The 20,116-nt window shown below is 41.0% G+C and overlaps 1 pseudogene; it reads left to right on the top strand.

The window, feature by feature from the left end:
• The first annotated feature begins 6,823 nt into the window (after positions 1-6,823).
• Positions 6,824-8,673, top strand: LOC103254620 (annotated as a pseudogene).
• Positions 8,674-20,116: the final 11,443 nt, after the last annotated feature.

Below are 20,116 nucleotides of genomic sequence, written 5' to 3'. Positions count from 1 at the left end.
GATCACCAGATTCTGCTATGCACACAAAGGAAACAAATTCAAAGAGCTAAATGAAATGAAGGACTTTCTGACATCACAAGGTTGAAATAAGAAAAAAAATGAGACCCTTAATAGACCAATAACAACCTAAGAAATTAACTCTGTCATAAGAAACCTGCCTTAAAAAAAATGTCCTAAACCAGATAACTTTCCAGCAGAATTCTACAAGGCATACAAGGAGGACCTAATACCAATTCTATTGAAAGTATTCCAGGCATCTGAGAAAGAACCCTCCCAAAATCATTTTATGAAGTTAACATCATATTGACACCTAAACCGGGTAAAGACCCAACAAGGAAAAAAAACTACAGGCCAATATCCCTGATGAACATAAATGCAAAAATCCTCAACAAGATTCTAACAAATCAGATCCCACAGCATATCTCAAAATCATCCGCCATGACCAAATACGCTTCATCCCTAACATGGAGGGCTGGTTCAACATCCAAAAAACAAAATGTAATTAGATACATCAACAGGTGTAAAAATAAGACCACATGGTTATATCATTAGACACAGCATGCTTGCAATAAAATCCAGCATACTCTCTTGATAAAAACCCTTGAGCACCTAGGCATAGAGGGAACATACCACACGATAGTAAGGGCCATCTATGATAAATTTGTGCCCCATATATTGCTAAATGGACAGAATTTAAAAGCATTTCCCTTGAAAACTAGAACAAGACAAGCCTGGCCACTCTCACCCCTCATGTTCAACATAGTGCTGGAAATCCTAGATAGAGCAATCAGAAAGAAGAAGGAAATCAGGAATACCCAAATAGAAAAAGAGGAAATCAAGTTATCTCTCTTTGCCGATATGATTCTATACCTCAAAAATCTAAAAGATTCTGTCAAAACTTTCTTGCAATGATAAAGGGATTTGGCAAAGTCTCAGGGTACAAAATAAATGTGCAAAAGATTTTCACATCCTTGTACACCAAGAACAAAAAGAGAACCAAATAAAAAGCACAATTCCATTCACAATAGCCACACAAGAAAGAAATAACTTTTCTTTTTTGACATCTTCCTAACCAGAGACGTGAAAGATCTTTACAACAAAAACTACAAAACACTGCTCAAAGAAATCAAAGGAGACAAAAAAAGGGGAAATATCCCATGCTCATGGATTGGAAGAACTAACATTGTTAGATTTCATCCTACCCAAGCCAATCTACAGATTTAACACTGTACACATTAAATTACAAATATTATTCTTCTCAGATCTGGAAACAATAATACAGAAATTCATATGGAAACATAAAAGACCAGGTATTGCCAAAACAATCCTTAACAAAAGAAACAAAATGGGACATATCAACTTCCAGAGTTTAAACTCTGCTGTAAGACTAAAATAATTAAAACAGTCTGCTATGGGTGCAAGAACAGGCACACAGATCAATGGAACAGGATAGAGATTCTGGAAGTGAAACCTCAATTTCTCAATCAAGTCATCTCTGACAAAGCCCCCACCAAGAACCACTGGGGAGAAGAGAACCCATTCAGTAAATGGTTCTGGGAAAACTGGCTGACAACATGCAGAAGATTGAAACAGGACCACTGCCTATCACTAAACACAAAAATCAACTCTAAATGAATCAAAGACCTAAACATAAAACTTCAAACTATAAGACTCCTAGAAGAAATGTAGGAAACACTCTTAGGCACATTGGAGTAGGAAACCAATTATTGATCAATTCTCCAAAAGTAAATATCATAAAAGATAAGGTAGACAAATGGGACCTCATCAAACTGAAAAGCTTTTGCAAAGAAAGAAAAATCATCAAGAGAGTGAGGCGACAACCCACTGAAAAATCTAAAAAATATTTGCCAACTGCATATATGACAAAGTTCTAATATCCGGGACCTACAAGGAATTCAAATGAGTCAAAAAGAAACAAACAAACAAACAAAAAACTGTATTAAAGTGGGCAAAAGATATAAATAGACACTTCTCAGATCAAGACATATGAGCAGCCAACAGATACGTGAAAAAATATTCAGTCTCACTAATCATCAAAGAAATGCAAATTAAAACCACACTGAGATACCACCTAACTCCAACCAGAATGTGTAGAAAAAGGAACACTTCTACATTGTTGGTTAGAGTGTAAATTAGTACAATCTCTGTGAAAACCAGCGTGGTGATTTCTTTTTTAAAAAATTCTAAAAATTGACCTTCCATAGAATCTGGCATTCCCCCTTCTGGGAATATAGCCAGAGAAACTCAAATCATTCTACAAAAAAGATACATTCACACACGAGTTTATCACAGCATTACTCACAATAGCAAAAACATAAAAACAACCGTGCTGCCCATCAAAAGTGGACTGGATAAAGAAAATGTGGTACATATGAGCAGTGGAATATTATGCAGTCATAAAGGAAAACAAAATTGCAGACTTTGCAGCTACTTGGGTTGATTTAGAGTCTATAATACTCAATGATCTATCACAGGAACAATGATCTGAGTACCACGTGATCACTTATAAATGAAAACTGAACATTACTTATAAGACTATAAGAAAGGGATTGGTAGTAGTGGGACACTGCCAGGGAGGACACACAACATCAAAAAGGGTACCCTATCTCAAACCAGGTAAAGTGGGGCACAAAGGGAAACCCAACTTTACCTGAACAATGACCACATATGTACCTAACACTGAATTGTACTCCACAACTTTAAAATTTAAAAAAAAAATGCCCAACCCTACCTTCTACCTCTGGTTGCCATTGGCCCAGGTCACCTAGGAAAGTCAGGATAAATGCTTGAATTTTTTCTTTTGTTTACCAATTTCAAGATAATAAATTATATTCCTATTAGCATCTTTTTTTAAATGTTGCAATATGGCTATACAAAAACCCAACCTCCCTTCAACTGGTCAAACCTGAATAAACAGCCAATGTAAACTAACTGAAAAGTGTCCATCTTGGCTGGTGCCTTTGTAGTTTAATAAATTAAGTCTCCAACCCCCACTGCCTTGTTGACTATTGATCTGAGCAGTCTGAACTATGACCAGCCTTGGAATGGGCAGTGGTTGTACCAATACTGAAGGCACAACTTCCTGTTCATTCCTTCCTTATCACAATTCAGTTTTCAGGTGACAAACTCCACATCCATCCCAGGACCATAGATGGGGACAGAATCCTGCCTACTATTAGAGAGACCCTATAGAGCCACATCCTGAGAAACTTTTCCTGGCATTTTTTTCAGACTTTTTTTTCTCTTTGTTACCAAATGTCCCTTCAATTAACCTGATGGCCCTCTCTCTTCTCCCAGCTCTCTAGTTATGAACCCAAATTGCCAATGTTACTTTCTGCATGAAACTTATGGAATCTCCAAATACAATTCTGCATTTCTTCCTACTTTAAAAAAAGTCTGATTTTAGATTGTCAATCTTTGTTTTCAGATTTTGACTTGTAGAATGTTTCTGACTTTCATTTTTTTCTGTAATGCTAAAGCATCTTTCCATTATCTGTAGCTTTGGAACAGGTACTGTAGAGTGACCCAGCACTAAACTCTTTTGACCCATGTCCCTTAGAGGTGTCTTCCAATACTCTAAGTCTGCAAACTTTCCAAAATTTTTGGGATTTGTGTGTGCATTTCCTATAATGACTATGGAATGACCTGCACTATGAATGCACTACTATTTGCCCTGGGTCATATGTGACTCCTGACATTACTTATAATGTGAAAAGAGTGTATGAGCATCCTAGACTCAAATAATTCTAAATATACAGAGATGGTACAGTAACTGATTATTCCACTGAGTGATGGGGGCATGTGAATAATTCAGAACCTCAGATTTGAGACCGTATGTTTGGGTTAGTGTCTTGGCTCTTAGTAGCTCATCAGTTTGGACACATTTATCTTTGTGTCTTTTTTTCTCTGCCCTGAGAAAGCTCATAGTACATAAACCATGCCATGTGTCTGTGGTGATTGTTGAGTGATTCAACTTTTGTAATGTGTACAATATAAAACTTCATGATGCTTAACTACCAGTGAAATATTCTTGCTAGTATTTTTAACTCTGCTTATGGCTTAGATCAGCAGCCTTGGATTCTTGTCTCATAACCAAGAAGACTAAGGAACATGGACACCAAAAGGATGAGTGAACAAAAGGAGTTTGTTAAGCAACAAAACTCTCCAGCAAAAGAGAGAGGGCCCAAAATGAGTTACCAGTGCTAGGAATTTGTTTGGTTTATCTTATTGTTTCTGGGGCATTTCTCTCATTTACATCTTATCCACCCCTTACTTCCTGAGATCTAGCTTGTATTGTGCATGTGGGTCCTTGTCCAAAGTTACTCCAACTTGAATATTACCCATAAGTACCACAGAAAAGTGCACTGGGGGGAGGGGAGTTGAAAGCACAATGCAAATACTGTGCTAATGATACTAGTATAAGCTGAGGTCAAGTCAGGACATTCAGCTAAGCTACTGCACCTGCATTTAAGTAGCAAAAAATCCTTTTAAGCAGTACATCCTGGGTTGAGAGTATGTTCTCAATCACATTAACTACATTTTCAACTAACAGTTACATAATAGGGGAAGTGCAGGGGTCTTCCTGCAGGTGTTATGTCTCCTCGAGACCCTCCCTCTCTATCTGCCTAACCAACTTCTAGCTCCCCTCTCATTCCCTCCTCTGGATTGGAATCCCTAAATGCCATTAGGGGACAGGAGTGATGACCACTCTGGCTTCTTCAAGCTATGAGGGGGTATTGTACATGTGGCAGTAAGGGATCCTCCAAAAGGTGATCTAATGGGCCATGGAAGAAGTGTTCTGTCATGCAGGGTTCCATCTGCATCACTATTTTAAGTGTGATGGGTTCTAAACGAGAATAAACAAATTTTATAAGGTATAATATGCAGGGTCCAAAAAGCAGTGCCAGAAAGATTATTATTAGGGATCCCAAAGAAGTGAATTATCATTTGAGTAAAGGAAAGAGCATTAATTTGAACTACCATGAGTTAGTGGCTTACTGTTTGAATTATATTGTTCATTCTTGAAGTCTGCTGGCTTCATTTTGGACAATATCTGATTCATTGATATAAAAGCAACATTTCTTCTGAAGGAACACACATAGTCCTCACTTTCTAGCTGTTAGAAGGTCAAGTCCCCTTCTGTTTAGAAACACTACCCCTGCCAGTGAATTTATTTGTCTTTGACTATTGGTTATGGAGATGTGAATGCCTTCTAAGGTGTTATAAAGGACAGTGAGGACAATTGTTGATAGAAGGTGGCCGAGATAAGATACACATGCCATGCCTGTGCCTATGGCAGTTGAGATGCCTAATTCGGTTGGCAAGGATGGTAGATATATGACCCTTTTTGTTTGGAGAGCAGAGGAGGAGATTGAAGCTACTAGAGGAATGTGGATAGTTTCATTATCAGATAGCATACTGAAGTCTGGAATTTGGTATATTAAAGCACAAGTGCCTGACCAATTGGCAGGTAGTCAGAAATAAGAAGAAGTTTCACATAGAAAAAACGTTCCTGGGGTGGAAAGACAGAAGCTATAGTTGATGGTGGTCAACCATGTTAAGACTCCTTAGCTGTACTCCCTTATGGAGTAGCTGTCTGCTAATGTAGCTCCAGTGAAAGCTTGGAAGGGTACGTCTTTAAGGGAGACAGTGAATTCTGATTGGTTATGTAGAGAAAGGAAGAAATTGGAGATATTGATAACTGCTGGGTGAGGAATAGAAGATTGTGAGAGCGTGAGAAACACGCATGTGGCGAAGTTTGTACATTTTCTACATGCCATTCCTGCTATATGTATACATGGTTGATGGCATGCACAAAGGAAGGGGAAGTGAGTAGCCTGAGAGCAAGGTTTATTCATGACAATGGATTGAGAGCCAGAATAGCAAATTTTGTTTTGTAGGGTTTGGTGAGGGATGGTGGGTGAGTGTGAACGATGGTGGGTGAGTGTGTATTTACAAAGGTGTGGGGATAGAGTTCCTAGGAAAGTTGCATGGGAGGGGTTAGGAAACGAGCATCTGAGACATAGAGGTGCTAGAGCGGTTAGCATGGTTTGAAAGGAGATGGGTCCCCTTTCCTTTCCAAGATTGGAAGTTTAGAATCTTTAGGCAAATAGGTTAAGGTTTGTTGTATTCCTGGATATGTTTGTCTGTAATAAAGGTGTGTACCTGATTGTGTAAATCCCACCCCTCAAATTGCAGAAAATGTTTTTAAGCAGGTCAGGTTATTAAAAGGTTCTAGAAAAGGATCTGCTTTATATGTAAGGCTTTATATGTTCATACCAGTTTAAACATCTGCTTTATATGCTCATACCAGTTTGGGCCCAAGTAATTAAGTCAGATGGAATGGATATAAAGTGCTCAGTGTGAGTTGGCATGCATCTCCAGCAGTGAGATACAAGTGAAGGGTGTGTTTTGTTTAGAAATTGATATGTGAGATTGATGAGAGGAGTCCAACTTTCAGGGGGTAAAGTGAATGGAAATATAAGTGTGAGGAGCCTAGAATTAGATAAAAGTCCAATAGGGGAAAAGATTAAATTTCATGGTGAGGAGGTAGGAGGTCAGAAAACAAAATGCACACTATAAAGGAGTAACAAGTCAGGGGAGAAATCGAGGAGATCACCTTGTAGTCAGAGGTCAGTGATTATTGAAAGCAACTGATCTATTGTAGTAAGGGGACCTTCATGGAGAAAGGAGGTCAGGTCTAGATGAAGGATATATTAGAAATCCCGCCAGGCCCGCCCCGCCCCGCCCCGCTTTTGCGCCGGCCGGAAGGACAGTCTCGCTACCTTCACTCGGCGCGGGGATGGCGGTGGCGGCGACAGCGGTTCCGGGGGGCGGCCTGGACAGGGACCCCCGGCTGGAGCAGGAGACGGCCCGCTGGCTGTGCTGGGACAAGAATCCTTTAATGTTGGAGTCCGTGAAGCGACTGGTAGCAGAAGGCAATGAAGAAGAGCTGCACAGATGTTTTGGGGCCCGGATGGAGGTCGAGACAGCTGGCCTGCGAGCTGCCATGGGAGTAGGAACCTCCTGCATGAACGACTTGACCATCATCCAGACTACGCAGGGATTTTGCAGATACCTGGAAAAACAATTCAGTGACCCGAAGCAGAGAGGTGTCGTGATCAGCTTTGACTCACGGGCCCATCCTCCCAGTGGCGGCAGCAGCCGCAGGTTTGCCCGACTTGCTGCGACCATGTTCATCAGTCAGGGGATTCCTGTATACCTCTTTTCTGGCATAACCCCAACCCCTTTGTGCCCTACACAGTATCACATCTGAAACTCTGTGCGGGGATCATGGTCACCGCTTCCCACAACCCGAAGCAGGATAATAGCTACGAGGTCTACTGGGATAAGGAAGCTCAGATCATCTCTCCTCATGACAAAGGGATTTCTCAAGCTATTGAAGAAAATCTAAAGCCATGGCCTCATGCTTGGGACGACTCTTCAATTGATGGCAGCCCACTGCTGCACGACCCAAGTGCTTCCATCAATAACGACTACTTTGAAGACCTTAAAAAATACTGTTTTCACAGGAGTGTGAACACAGAGACCAAGGTGAAGTTCATGCACCCTTCGTCCACGGGGTGGGGCATAACATCGTGCAGTCGGCTTTCAAGGCTTTTGACCTTGTTCCTCCTGAGGCCGAGTCCAAGCAGAAAGATCCTGATCCTGAGTTCACGAGAGTGAAATACCCAAATCCCGAAGAGGGTAAAGGTGTCTTGACTTTGTCTTTTGCTTTGGCTGACAAAACCAAAACTAAAATTGTGCTAGCAAATGACCCAGATGCGGATAGACTTGCTGTGGCAGAAAAACAAGTCAGTGGTGAATGGAGAGTGTTTTCAGGCAATGAGTTGGGGGCGCTCCTGGGCTGGTGGTTTTATACTTCTTGGAAAGAAAAGAACAAGGACCGCAGTGTTCTGAATTACACCTACATGTTGTCTAGTACCATCTCCTCCAAAATCCTGCATGCCATCGCCTTAAAGGAGGGTTTCCATATCAAGGAAACGTTAACTCGTTTTAAGTGGTTGGGTAACAGAGTCAAGCAGCTGCTAGACCAGGGAAAAACTGTCTTGTTTGCATTTGAGGAAGCTATGGGATATATGTGCTGCCCTTTTGTCCTGGACAAAGATAGAGTCAGTGCCGCTGTCATAAGCGCAGAGCTGGTCAGCTTTCTAGCTACCAAGAATCTTTCTATGTCTCAGCAGCTGGAGGCCATCTACATGGAGTATGGCTATCATCTTACCAAAGCTTCCTGTTTTATCTGACATGATCAAACCATCATTGAAACATTATTTGAAAACCTCCGAAACTACGATGGGAAAAAATCACTATCCAAAAATGTGTGGCAGATTTGAAATATCTGCCATTAGGAACCTCACCACTGGCTATGATGACAGCCAACCTGATAAAAAGGCTGTTCTTTCCACGAGTAAAAGCAGCCAAATGATAACATTCAGCTTTGCCAATGGAGGAGTGGCCACCATGCGAACCAGTGGGACTGAGCCCAAAATCAAGTACTACACAGAAGTGTGTGCCCCTCCTGGAAACAGTGACCCTGAGCAGCCGAAGAAGGAACTGAATGAACTAGTCAGTGCGATTGAAGAACACTTTTTCCATGCACAAAAGTACAATTTGCAGCCAAAGGCAGAGTAAAATGGTCCAGCTTTCGGGACAGTTACGTTTCCCTACAACTCAGCTGAATTTGATTTGTTAAGCAATATTTTTGAGGGCCAAATGTTCCCAATTTTCATGATAAGTATTTATATTTTTTAAAAATATCTACATTTCTCATTGTTTTGTGTGAATAAAGAAATAATACACCAAAGATTCTATTGAAAATTTGATTCTGGGCATTATGTGAATTTTAAAAAATGAATATTTTAAAAATAACTAACTGTTTTACATGGGTTGTTATTATTATGCCTTAATTTGCCTAAATCATGAATGTATGTCTTCTCTGTAATTATTTTCATGCATACTTGAAATAACCAGAGAACCTATATGGTTACCTAATTTTGGGCAGTCCTGTAGAGCCTGACCACTTTTTAGGTGTGTTCATTTATGTTTCTATCAATTCCTTATAAAAAATGAAATAAATGGCCAGATCAAATGTTGTGTTCATGTTTGGAGAAAATAAAACTTACAGGAATCTGTAAAAAAAAAAAAAAAGAAAGAAAGAAATCCCTAAGGATGGGGTTCATTAGCTGAAGGAAATAAACAGGCACATGAAGTGTCACAGCTTAGAGTAGTTCTACAAATATGCTTACTGGTGCAAGCTAAAATGAATATTATATTATAGCACCAACCTCTGGTAAAATTATAAAAAGAGTACCCATGTGATTTTATGGATGACTCAAGTTTCCCCATGCTAAGGGATAGGTGACACTTATCTTTTTATGATTTTCAATTTGTGGTCCCCAATTTCTTCACAGCAATAGTGTGGAGGTCCTTCTGGACTGGTGCAGGTGACTTTCTCAGGATTCCAAGGCTTTGCCATTGTGTGGTGAATCCAAGAATCTATTCTGGCAACATTTTTTGCTGAAGGAGTGGAAAGGACCATGTGGGTTCTTCCAACTCCAGGTCTAAAGAGGGAGAGAGAGAAGGAAGAATCTTCACCAGCACTAAGTCTCCTGGATTGAACAAAGGTGACCCTTGCTCTTTTAACTCTTGTGGCAGATCTTTTAATTCTTGTTGGAATTGGGCCAGAAATGTAATATGTTTAGTAAAATATGACATCTCTTGGTCTAGCAGGAGATCCCTAGTCAGGAAAGTCTACCCATATACTATTTCAAAACAACTTAGCCTCAGTTTTGTTGGAGTACTTCTGATACATACTAAGGCTCTGGGTAGAAGAGTGGGCCAGGGGAGATGGGTTTCTTGTGACCATTTTTAAAGGATGTCTTTTAATAATAGCATCGATTTTTTCTATGTTTCCTGAAGATTTTGGTGTCCAGGCACAATGAAGATGATATTATGTTGTATTCCTAATGCCTTTGATACCCCCCAAGTGACAACAGCTTTGAATGAGGGCCCATTATCGCTTTGGAGTTATCTAGGAAGTCCAAAATGAGGAATTATATCATTAAGTAAGGTTTTTAGTACTTCAGAAGTTGTTTCGGTCTGACACAGTAATGCTTCTTCCCAGTTAGTGAAGGTATCCACCCATACTAGAAGATATCAGATGTCTCTAGTTTGGGGCATATGTGTAAAGTACATCTGCCAGTCCTCCCCTGGATATCCTCCCATTCGCTGCACCTTGGGTGAAGGAGAGAATTTGTCTAGTGAGGGGCTCTTTTTAAGGCAGATATCACAAGCATTAACAACTTGTTTTACCATCTTTTGTAGATTTTTCCCTGAAAATAGCCTTTGGGTTATTTGGAAAGTTTTGCCCCTTCCCGGGTGAAAAACTTGATGGATGATCTAAAGAATTTTGCATTGACAAGAGATTGGCAAGTGAAGTTTGCCATCCTCTAATTGCAGTCAGCCTGAAAGTTGGAAAGTATATTGCTGTGAGGTATCCCAATCTATCTCTGAAGGGGAATATTGGGGCTTTATTTCTTTTATGGGGTTCTCCTAAATTAGAGGCACCTCAGTTGTATCTGGAATCTGAGATTTTCTTGCTGCTGATTTGGTTGTTTGATCTGCTATTCTATTTCCTTCAGTGATTTAATCTAATCCTTTTGGCAGTCCTTTCAATGTGTCACTGTTACTTTTTGGGGTAGGAATACTGAAGTTAATAATTTGTTAATTTCCTGATGGTGTTTAATAGGAGATCCATGGGCTGTAAGGAAATGTCTTTCTTTTCAAATAGTGGCATGGGCATCAAAAATTAGAAAACTATTCCTAGAGTCAGTATAAATGTTAACTCTTTCCCTTACTTCTTAATTTAAGTGCTCTGGTAAGGGCAATTGGCTCTGCTAGTTGAGCACTGGTGTTTGAGGGAAGAGGCACACTCCTGATGATGCCATCGAGGGTGACTGTGGCATACATCCTGCTTTGTGGATCCCTTGTTCTACAAAGGTACTTCCCATTGGTAAAGAGAATCCAGTCTGGATTTTCTAAGGGGGCTCCTTTAAATCCTCCCCTGCTGCATAGGTTTACATTACTACTTGTTCACAATCATGTTCAGGTTCCTCCATTTCTTCCGGGAGATAGGTGGCTGGGTTTAAGAAGACCAAGTTTTTAATTGGACTGCAGGTTCCTTCTGATAATAAGGCCTGGTACTTGGGGATATGCCTTTCGGTTAGCCAGAGGCTCCCCTTGGTGGATAGCAGTCCTTTCACATTGTGTGAGGTATACACAGTTAGATCTTTGCCTGTTGTTAATTTAGTAGCTTCTGGTATTAGCAAAGCCACTACTGCAACTGCCAAAGGCAGGCTGGTCATGCTCTTGCCACTAAATCAAGTTATTTGTTTAGGTAGCCTACAAGTTGTTGGGCTGTGCCCCAGGTCTGATCAGAACTCCTGGATCTATTTCTTTTCTTTCAGATACATAAAGGCTCAATGTTTTTCCTATGGAAAGGTGTCATAAGCAAGGCCTGTTTTAACTGGTTGAAGGCTTTCTTAGTTCTGGTTCCCAGCTAAGAATGTGAGTTCCAGCTGCTTGGGTTTCCTTGATTAGTTGATATAAAGGGTGGACTGTTTCTCTGCATCCTCTCAAGAATCCCCTTAACTGTTTAAGAGATTATGGAAGAGGAAAGGAGACAATTGGCTTGATTATTTCCTCACCTAGTGTCCTATTTCCTGCTGATAGGATTAGGCCTAGGTATTTACTAAGGCTTGACAGAGGTGACCCTTGGATTTTGAGATTTTATTTCCTCTACCCTCTAGAAAATTAAGAAGGGCTCTAATGTCTTCCAGAGAAATTTCCTCAGTTGGGGCACATAGAAGGATGTCATCCACATATTGCAGAACTTTGATTTGGGAGTATGAGAACTCAGAGAGGTATCATGATAGTGCCTGTCCAAATAGATGGGGCTGTCTCAGAATCCCTGGAGCAGTACTGTCCAGGTTAACTGGGTGGCCTAATTGGAAGGATCCCCAAATGCAAATAAATATTGGGACACAAAAGAAAGAATCCTATAGGTCCAGGACTGTGAATCATTTAGTTTCCTTGGGTATTTGGATTAATAGACTATAGGGATTGGGAAATATCAGGTGAATGGGAACCACAACCTCATTAATGAGGTAAAGTTTTAGACTAGTCTCCATTCCTTATTGGGTTTCTGTGCTCCTGATATTGGGGTTTTACAAGGGTTACTGCAAGGTTTAAGGAGGCCCTGCATTTTTAGATGGTTAATGATGATTTCTAATCACTTCTTAGCTTCAGATTTTAGGAGATATTGTTTTTGCTCAGGAAAGGAGGTAGGGTATTTAAGGTGGATATGAATGGGTGTGGCTGTAGTAGCTCAACCTATTTTTCCATGAGTTGCCCAAACTTCTGGATTGATATATTTCCATGCTGGGTAAACAGGGCTGTCTGACTGCCATAAGAACAATGGCTCCTATACAAGCTAAAATATTTCTACCTAGTAGAGGACTGCCTGGGCTTTCAGGTATGAAACACGCCTTTGGGAGGCTGAGGTGAGTGAATTGCCTGAGCCCACGGGTTTGAGACCCGCCTGGGCAGCGAGACGTCATCTCTACAATAAATCAAAAAATCAGCCCAGCATGGTAGTGCATGCCTGTAATTCCGGCTACTTGGAAGACTGAGGCAGAAGGGACACTGGAACCCAGCAGGTCTAGACCATGGTGGCCGGTAGCGGCCACTGCACTCCAGTCCGGGTGACAGAGTGAGACTCCAACTCAAAAAACAAAAAAGAAAAGCATGAGTAAACAAGAACTCTCTCTAACTACAACTAAGGGGATGAGAAAAGAATTGAGTTAGAGACTGACCAGACAGGAGCTGTATGGTTATGCTAAGGGAGGAGAGAAGGGCCAAATTGGAGAGGAGAACAGAAAGGGTGGCACCAGTATCCAGGAGGAAATTTATTTTCCTCCCTTCAACTTCCAAAATGGCCAGGAAATCCTAGACGGTAATGGCAATTTGAGCCATTGGAACCAAAGTGAAAAGCCCTGGTCCCCATCAGTCCTGCTGTACCATTGTAAAGTTGGCTTTGGACCAGATAACTTGACCCTCTGGGGACAGTCTGACTTCCAGTGGTTCCTTTTGCATATTGGACAAGGATGAGGTGGTGGCCCCTCTTTTGGCTTCCCCCCATTGCTTTTGAAGTGCCCTGGCTCACTGCATCCATAGCAGGTTATAGGAGCCCTTTGGGGATTCTGTGGCTTATAAGTTTGAAAAGTGTTCATTAAAAGTTCTGCCTTCTTTCTGTGTTTCTTCTCTTCTTCTTGAGCCTCCTCCTGAACCCTTTTGTAAAAGACTAAAGTGACCACTTTCAGGAGGTTTTCCAGTGTGCTGTCTGGTCCTTTGGACAATTTCTGCAGCTTCCTTCTAATGTTGGGAGGTGATTGAGTGATAAACTTGTCCTTTAAGATAAGTTGTCCTTTGACTGATTCAAGAGCCAGTGAGATATCCTTAATTAAAGCCTCTCTTAATCTTTCCAGAAAAGCAGAGGGAATCTCATCTGGTCTTTGATCTATCATGGATAGTTTAGAATAATTCAGAGGTTTCATTCTGATTTTTCTCAAACCTCCTAATATGCACATCTGAGAGTGTTTCCTTCTCCATTCCCCTAGGTCCCCACTGGAATCCCATCTAGTGTTCTCTGATGGTACTGCTAATTTCCCAGTAGGATAAGGTTTCTCCCATTCCTTGCCACTACAAGAGATGCACAGGTTACCCAAATTTCCCTGCTGCTTGCGAAGCAGCATGGTTTTGGTTATCGTTAAAGTTTGACCCAAGAGCAATATAACATCCTTCTAGGAAAGTTCAAAACCTGAGTTAAGTTCTGAAAACATCTATATATCTGTCTGTGTCATATGAAAATTTACTAAGAGCCTCCTCAATTTGTCTGCATTTTAGTGGGGCCAAGTTCACTAGGCATCTCTTGCAAGGTTATGCATAGAGCAGGGACTCATCTTGGACATGAAGCTTCAGGAGGCAGTAGTTTGAGGTACAGGAGGGTCCTGGGTAAGGGAGGCAGGAAAGGTTAGGTGGAATGGTTTCAGGGGTACAGCTTTCTCCAGTGGCACCTCTGCAGTCAATTAAGGTGTAGCTTTGAAAACACATATGTCTTAAATAATGAAGTGCAAGGCGTCGGGGAGGTGGTTTGGCCCCACAAAATTACACCCAAAAGGAGAAAACTTAGAGCCAACATAGTCATCCCTTTCACATTTGCAAAACTACATTGGTCCCTGATATAATAAAAGAAGCAGCCCAGATGTAATGGCAGAAAAAAAATAGGGGAAAAATATCCACCTACTCTAGTTCCCAAGAAGTCCCTGACACACTTTGGATCCAATTTTCTACTCTTTGCTTCCATCATTTTCAAAGAGCAAAAATAGCATTGCTCCCTGTCACATTCCTTATATCTAAAGTTCATCCTCTCAAATACCAGCATTTCATCACATTGCATAAAAGTCTTCAACATGGAATACAAAGAAGGGACCACAACTGTGGCAGTTTTGAAATGAAGAAAATTCAATAAGAAAGATTGGAAGGCTTCTGCCAATACCCCAATGGATGGTAGGGAACTGGAATTGGCCTGAGAGCCTTCTGATAACACCAAGGGGCAGCCTTGGCCGGAAATCTTCAATTACTCCCAAACTTAATCCAGCTCCATGCAATGGCTAGACATTCATGAAAAGAAACGGGATCAGAACAGAGCCAACATACCCAACACCCAAGGGCAATAGGGGATTCACTAAGCCCTTTCCAGCAAGCCTGTCAATGGTGACTTGTAGAACAGCACACAAAATATTCACTTCTAAGTGCCTGACAGAGGCCTGTGTTGGTTTTGAGAGAGAGAAAATGACTTCGCGGATGAGAAGTCTCAGAAATGGAAGTAAGGAGACAGATCTGATTTCACTTACCCTTTTGAATTCATTAATCCAAGTCACATCACCATAATGTTGCAAAAGATTTTAACTCCATTGTGGCCTTAGACAAGCAACCTCGGGTTGTTGTCTCATGACCAAGAAGATTAAGGAATGCAGACACCAAGATAATGGGTGAAAGAAGGATTTAATTAAGCAAAAAAGCTCTCCAGTAAAAGAAAGGGGGCCCAAAATGGGATACTAGTGCTAGGAGCTTGCTTGTGGCTTTATCTTATTTTTTCTGGGTGTGTTTCTCTCACTTGCCTCTTATCAGCCCCTTACTTCCTGAGACCCAGTTTGTACTGTACATACAGGTCCTTGTCCAAAGTTACTCCAACTTGAATATTACCCATAAGTACCACAGAAAAGCCCATTTGAAGGGGTGAAACCACAATGCAAATGCTATATTAATGATATTATAATCAGCTAAGGTCAAGTCAGGACATTCAGTTATGCCACTGTGTCTGCATTTAAGTAGCAGTAAGTCTCTTTAAGTAGTACATCCTGGGTTGAGAGATGCTCACAACTGCATTAATCACATTTTCAGCTATCAGTTACATAACGGGGGTGGTGCAGGGGCGTTCCTACAGATGTTATATCTCTTCGAGATCCTCCCTCTCTATCTGCCTAACCAGCTTCTATTTCTTCTCTCAATGTCTTACATTCGATATTTAGATATCACAGTATTAAAAGGTTCAGTGCCTCATTGAAGCCCAGGATTCCAAATTCCTAAGCCATTTTTTTTCTATGAAGTACACATGCTTGATTAAAAAAAAAAAACCCTTTATCCCAATTCAGACTAACTTTTGAAAGAATCAGATAAGGTTGACAAAAGTACTGTCTGTGTCTACCTGATTGCAAAATCAGTGGCCACTCCACACAAAGGGCACCATCATTGTCCAGTATGATCCAGTTGCCTGACTCATGATGCACAGCTGAGATGGAGGAATAAGATAAACACCAGTGTACCAGATGAAGAAGCTCATCTATTAACAAGTCTAGTATGAGAAAACCTGTTAAAAATAGCATTTTGTCTTATTTATTCTTAACAAATATACCTGTCTCTATCCTTAGATAGCTTTCAAGTACCGTTGCTTAGCTCTTGAAGAGAGCTTTAGCTAAAAAGTCAGGAAAACTACCTCACCAAGGGTACCTGCATAATGAACATTTGTATACCTAACCATGAACTGTACCCTACATCTTTAAAATTAAATTTTTTTTAAAACTAACCCAAACGGACATCCGGTAAGATGGCGTTGAGGCAACCTGGTCTGTGAAACCCTCTGCAAAGGAGAACTGCAGTGGGTCTCTGGCTCTTGCCCCAGGGGATGTAGACCCCAAAATAGCAGTCTGCTCTTCATACGGAGCTCAGCCGTTGCCACCGCTGGGACATCGCCGCAGACTGGACAGCCACTGCAGTGAAGATACCACCGCCGCAGCTGTTGCAGCCGCCGCAGCAGCCACCAGTAGCACATTGCACCACCCAGGCCAGAGGCAATCCACAACTTCAGTCCTTAAACCCCTTCAGGGAAGATCTGCTGGGATCGCTGCCGCCTCTCCTGCAACCGAGATGTCCTGCCTGCCGTGAGTCTCCTGCCTGTGCCCTGAGGCAGGCATCCATCTCCTGTCTTGCGGTTCCTGTCCAGCCCCACCCCCTCTGGGGCGAGCAGCTGAGATACCACCACCTGCTGGCGATTCAAGGTAACAACATCGAAATGGGACAAAGAAGCTTTAAAAGGACATAGGCCAGAGTGGTGAACAGAGGGTGATTTGAACTGTCCTTCACAGCAGACCAGGGGTAACTGCCCCTAACTGCAAACTAATTTACCTGCTTGAATAGAAAGCTAGAAATCAGAACTGAAAGGACATTGGACTTAAACGAAAAGTCTCAGAGTGTGCTTCGTTGATTCTGTTAGTTTAATGACTTGATTCTATCCCTACAGTTTGTTCCTTTTTTATTCCCCCTCTTCCTTTTCTTCTCTTTTCTTCTCTCTGTAAACCATATGTTTGTATAGAGGAATAGCACACCAATAAGGTGGTTGGTTAGCTTGTATGTTAGCATCACTAAATGTTTTATTTTTGTTTTTGTATGGGAGTTGGTTTGTCAGCAGCTGTAGTCTATTGTTTTTAATCTGTTTCAGTACAGGTCTCTCTCTCCATTTGTTGGCACACATTTGTTTCCCCCCTTACTCCTCTATCTCTCCACCGCCCTCTTCAACCCACTGTCTGCTCCATTCACTTCCCTCTGCTAACCACATTTTATTTCAGTGAGTAAACCTACAGCCCCACTGCATGGACAGATTCCAAGGCAGTGGAAAGTGGGTTCCAGATTATCCACACATCTGTCAGCAAATACCAGGACCTGCAGACAGATTTTGAATCACAGCTCCCCCCGTAAGGAAGTCTCAAAACTGCAAAAAGGACCATCCCAAACCTACAGTACAATTCCAGAATTGAACAAAGTAAGAGGGCATACATAAAGAATAGGAGATTGAACAAACAGAAGTAAAACCAATCCCTTTACCTCTGAATAACAGAATTAAAGAAGACGGTGATGTGGAGGGAAGAAAAAAGGAGGGAGGGGGGAAAACCACACAAATGAAGAAAAACCAAAAGAAGAATATAGGTCTCACACAGACCCCTGGGAGATCAGACACTGAGAAAACAGATTCTGGAACACAAACAATGAAGAGGCCCCAGAATGACTGGTCACATGCAACAGACCCAGACATCAAGACATTAACGGACAGAATTTTAAAAATGTAGGAGAGACAGGAGGAAAATAGGAAGGAGCTGATGTCAGAAATAATAGCAGTAAAGAATACTGTGATGGAAATGAATACCAGACTAATAAGCATGGAAAGCAGAATTAGCCAAGCAGAAGAAAGAATCTCAGAGCTTGAAGACCAAAACACAGAACTAACACAAACTGTGAAAAGCATAGAAAAGAAACTCAAGAAGACAAAACAAAACCTGCAAGAGATGAATGACCACTTCAAGAGACAAAACCTAAGAGTAATTGGGCTTCCTGAGGCAGAGAGAGAAACAGAAGCCACACTGGAACAAACATCTCATGAAATCATTCAAGAAAACTTCCCTCATCTCATCAAGGATAAAAAATTCAAACACAAGAGATTCAGAAAACCCCTGCAAGACAACAAGTGAGAAGGCCAACTCCCAGACACATAATAATTCGCCTAAACAAAGTAGCTATAAAAGAAAAAAATCCTAAAGGCAGCAAGAGGAAAAGGCCAGACTACCTACCAGGGAAGACCAATTAGAATAGCAGCAGATTTATCCACAGAAACACTTCAGGCCAGGAGAGCCTGGAGCCCTATCTTCACAGTTCTAAAAGAGAAACAATTTCAACCAAAAATAACCTACACAGTCAAACTAAGCTTCATTAATGAGGGAGAAGTGAAATCGTTTCCAGATATCCAATCCCTAAGAACCTACACACCACCAGAGCACCTCTATAAGAAACACTTAAGAAAGTACTGAACACATTAGAAAAAGAAAAAAGAACAACAACATTCTACACAAGAGTACAGGCAAAAGACTAAAAACGCACATGAGCCAACTCCAGAACCAAAAGAAAGACAACAAACAAACAGGACGAACTCTGTAAGAACCTTATGACAGGAATCAACTCTTGCATTTCAATTATTAGCCTAAATGTGAATGAACTAAATGCACCACTGAAAAGACATAGAATGGCAAAATGGATAAAATATCATCAGGCAACAATCTATTGCCTTCAAGACACTCACCTAGAAAGTACACCCACAGACTCAAAGTAAGAGGATGGGAAACAAACTGTCAGGGGAATGAAATACAAAAGAAAGGAGAAGTAGCGATCTTAATGTCAGACAAAATACCCTTCAAGCTACTAAAAATCAAAAAAGATACAGAAGGCCACTACATAATGATAAAAGGCTCAATCCATCAACAAGAAATATCTATCCTAAACATATATGCACCCAACATAGGTGCGTCAACTTTCATAAAGCAACTTCTAGGAAAACTAAAGAAAGATATTGACCCTAACACCATCATAACTGGGGACTTTAATACCCCACTCACAACCCTAGACAGATCATCAGGACAAAAAATCAGCAAGGAGATCCGGAACCTCAATGTGACTTTGGACCAAATGGAGTTAAATGATACCTACAGAACACTCCATCCAAAGACCACAGAATATACATTCTACTCATCACTGCATGGAACATATTCTAAGATCGACCACGTAATTGGCCATAAATCAAGCATAAGCTAAAAGGACCGAAATTCTACCATGCACCTTCTCGAACCACAGTGGAATAAAAATAAACATTGACACCAACAAAGTCCCCCCAAAACCCACAAAGACATGGACACTAAATAGCATGATACTAAACAACTACGGGGTCAATGATGAAATCAAAACAGAGATCAAAAGATACCTGGGAACAAATGAAAATGAAGAAACATCTTACCAAAATCTCTGGGACGCCTTGAAAGCTGTAGTAAGAGGGAAATTTATATCCCTACAAACACACATGAAGAAAATGGAAGGAACAGAAATTCACAAATTAACAAGCCACCTAAAGAAGCTGGAAAAGCAAGACCACAAAAACCCTAATTTCAGAAGAAGAATCCAGATCACCAAAATAAAAGCCCAAATCCAGGACATAGAAGACAAAAAGATAATACAAAAAAAGGAATGAAACAAAAGCTGGTTCTTTGAAAGGATAAACAAGATCGATGGTCCCCTAGCTAGACTGACCAAGAAAAAACGAGGAAAAAACCAAATAAGCACAATCAGAAACACAAAAGATGAAGTCACATCTGACCCTGAAGAAATACAAAAGATCATTAGAGACTACTACGTACACTTGTATGGAAACAAACTTGAAAACCTTAAGGAAATGGAGGACTTTCTGTAATCGCACAACCTACCTAGATTAGAACAAGAAGAAATTGGGACCCTAAATAGACCAATGACAATCAAGGAAACCGATTACGTAATAAGCAAACTTCCTACAAAAAAAAAAGCCCTGGTCCAGATGGCTTTCCAGCAGAATTCTACAAGACATTTAAGGAGGAGCTGATACCAA

This window comes from Carlito syrichta, unplaced genomic scaffold, assembly GCF_000164805.1.
Source record: "Carlito syrichta isolate Samal-C Ts95f unplaced genomic scaffold, Tarsius_syrichta-2.0.1 Scaffold287133, whole genome shotgun sequence".
In the NCBI taxonomy this organism is placed as follows: domain Eukaryota; kingdom Metazoa; phylum Chordata; class Mammalia; order Primates; family Tarsiidae; genus Carlito; species Carlito syrichta.
The sequence above is the reverse complement of the archived record's forward strand: the minus strand, read 5'-3'. Positions and strand labels throughout refer to the sequence as shown.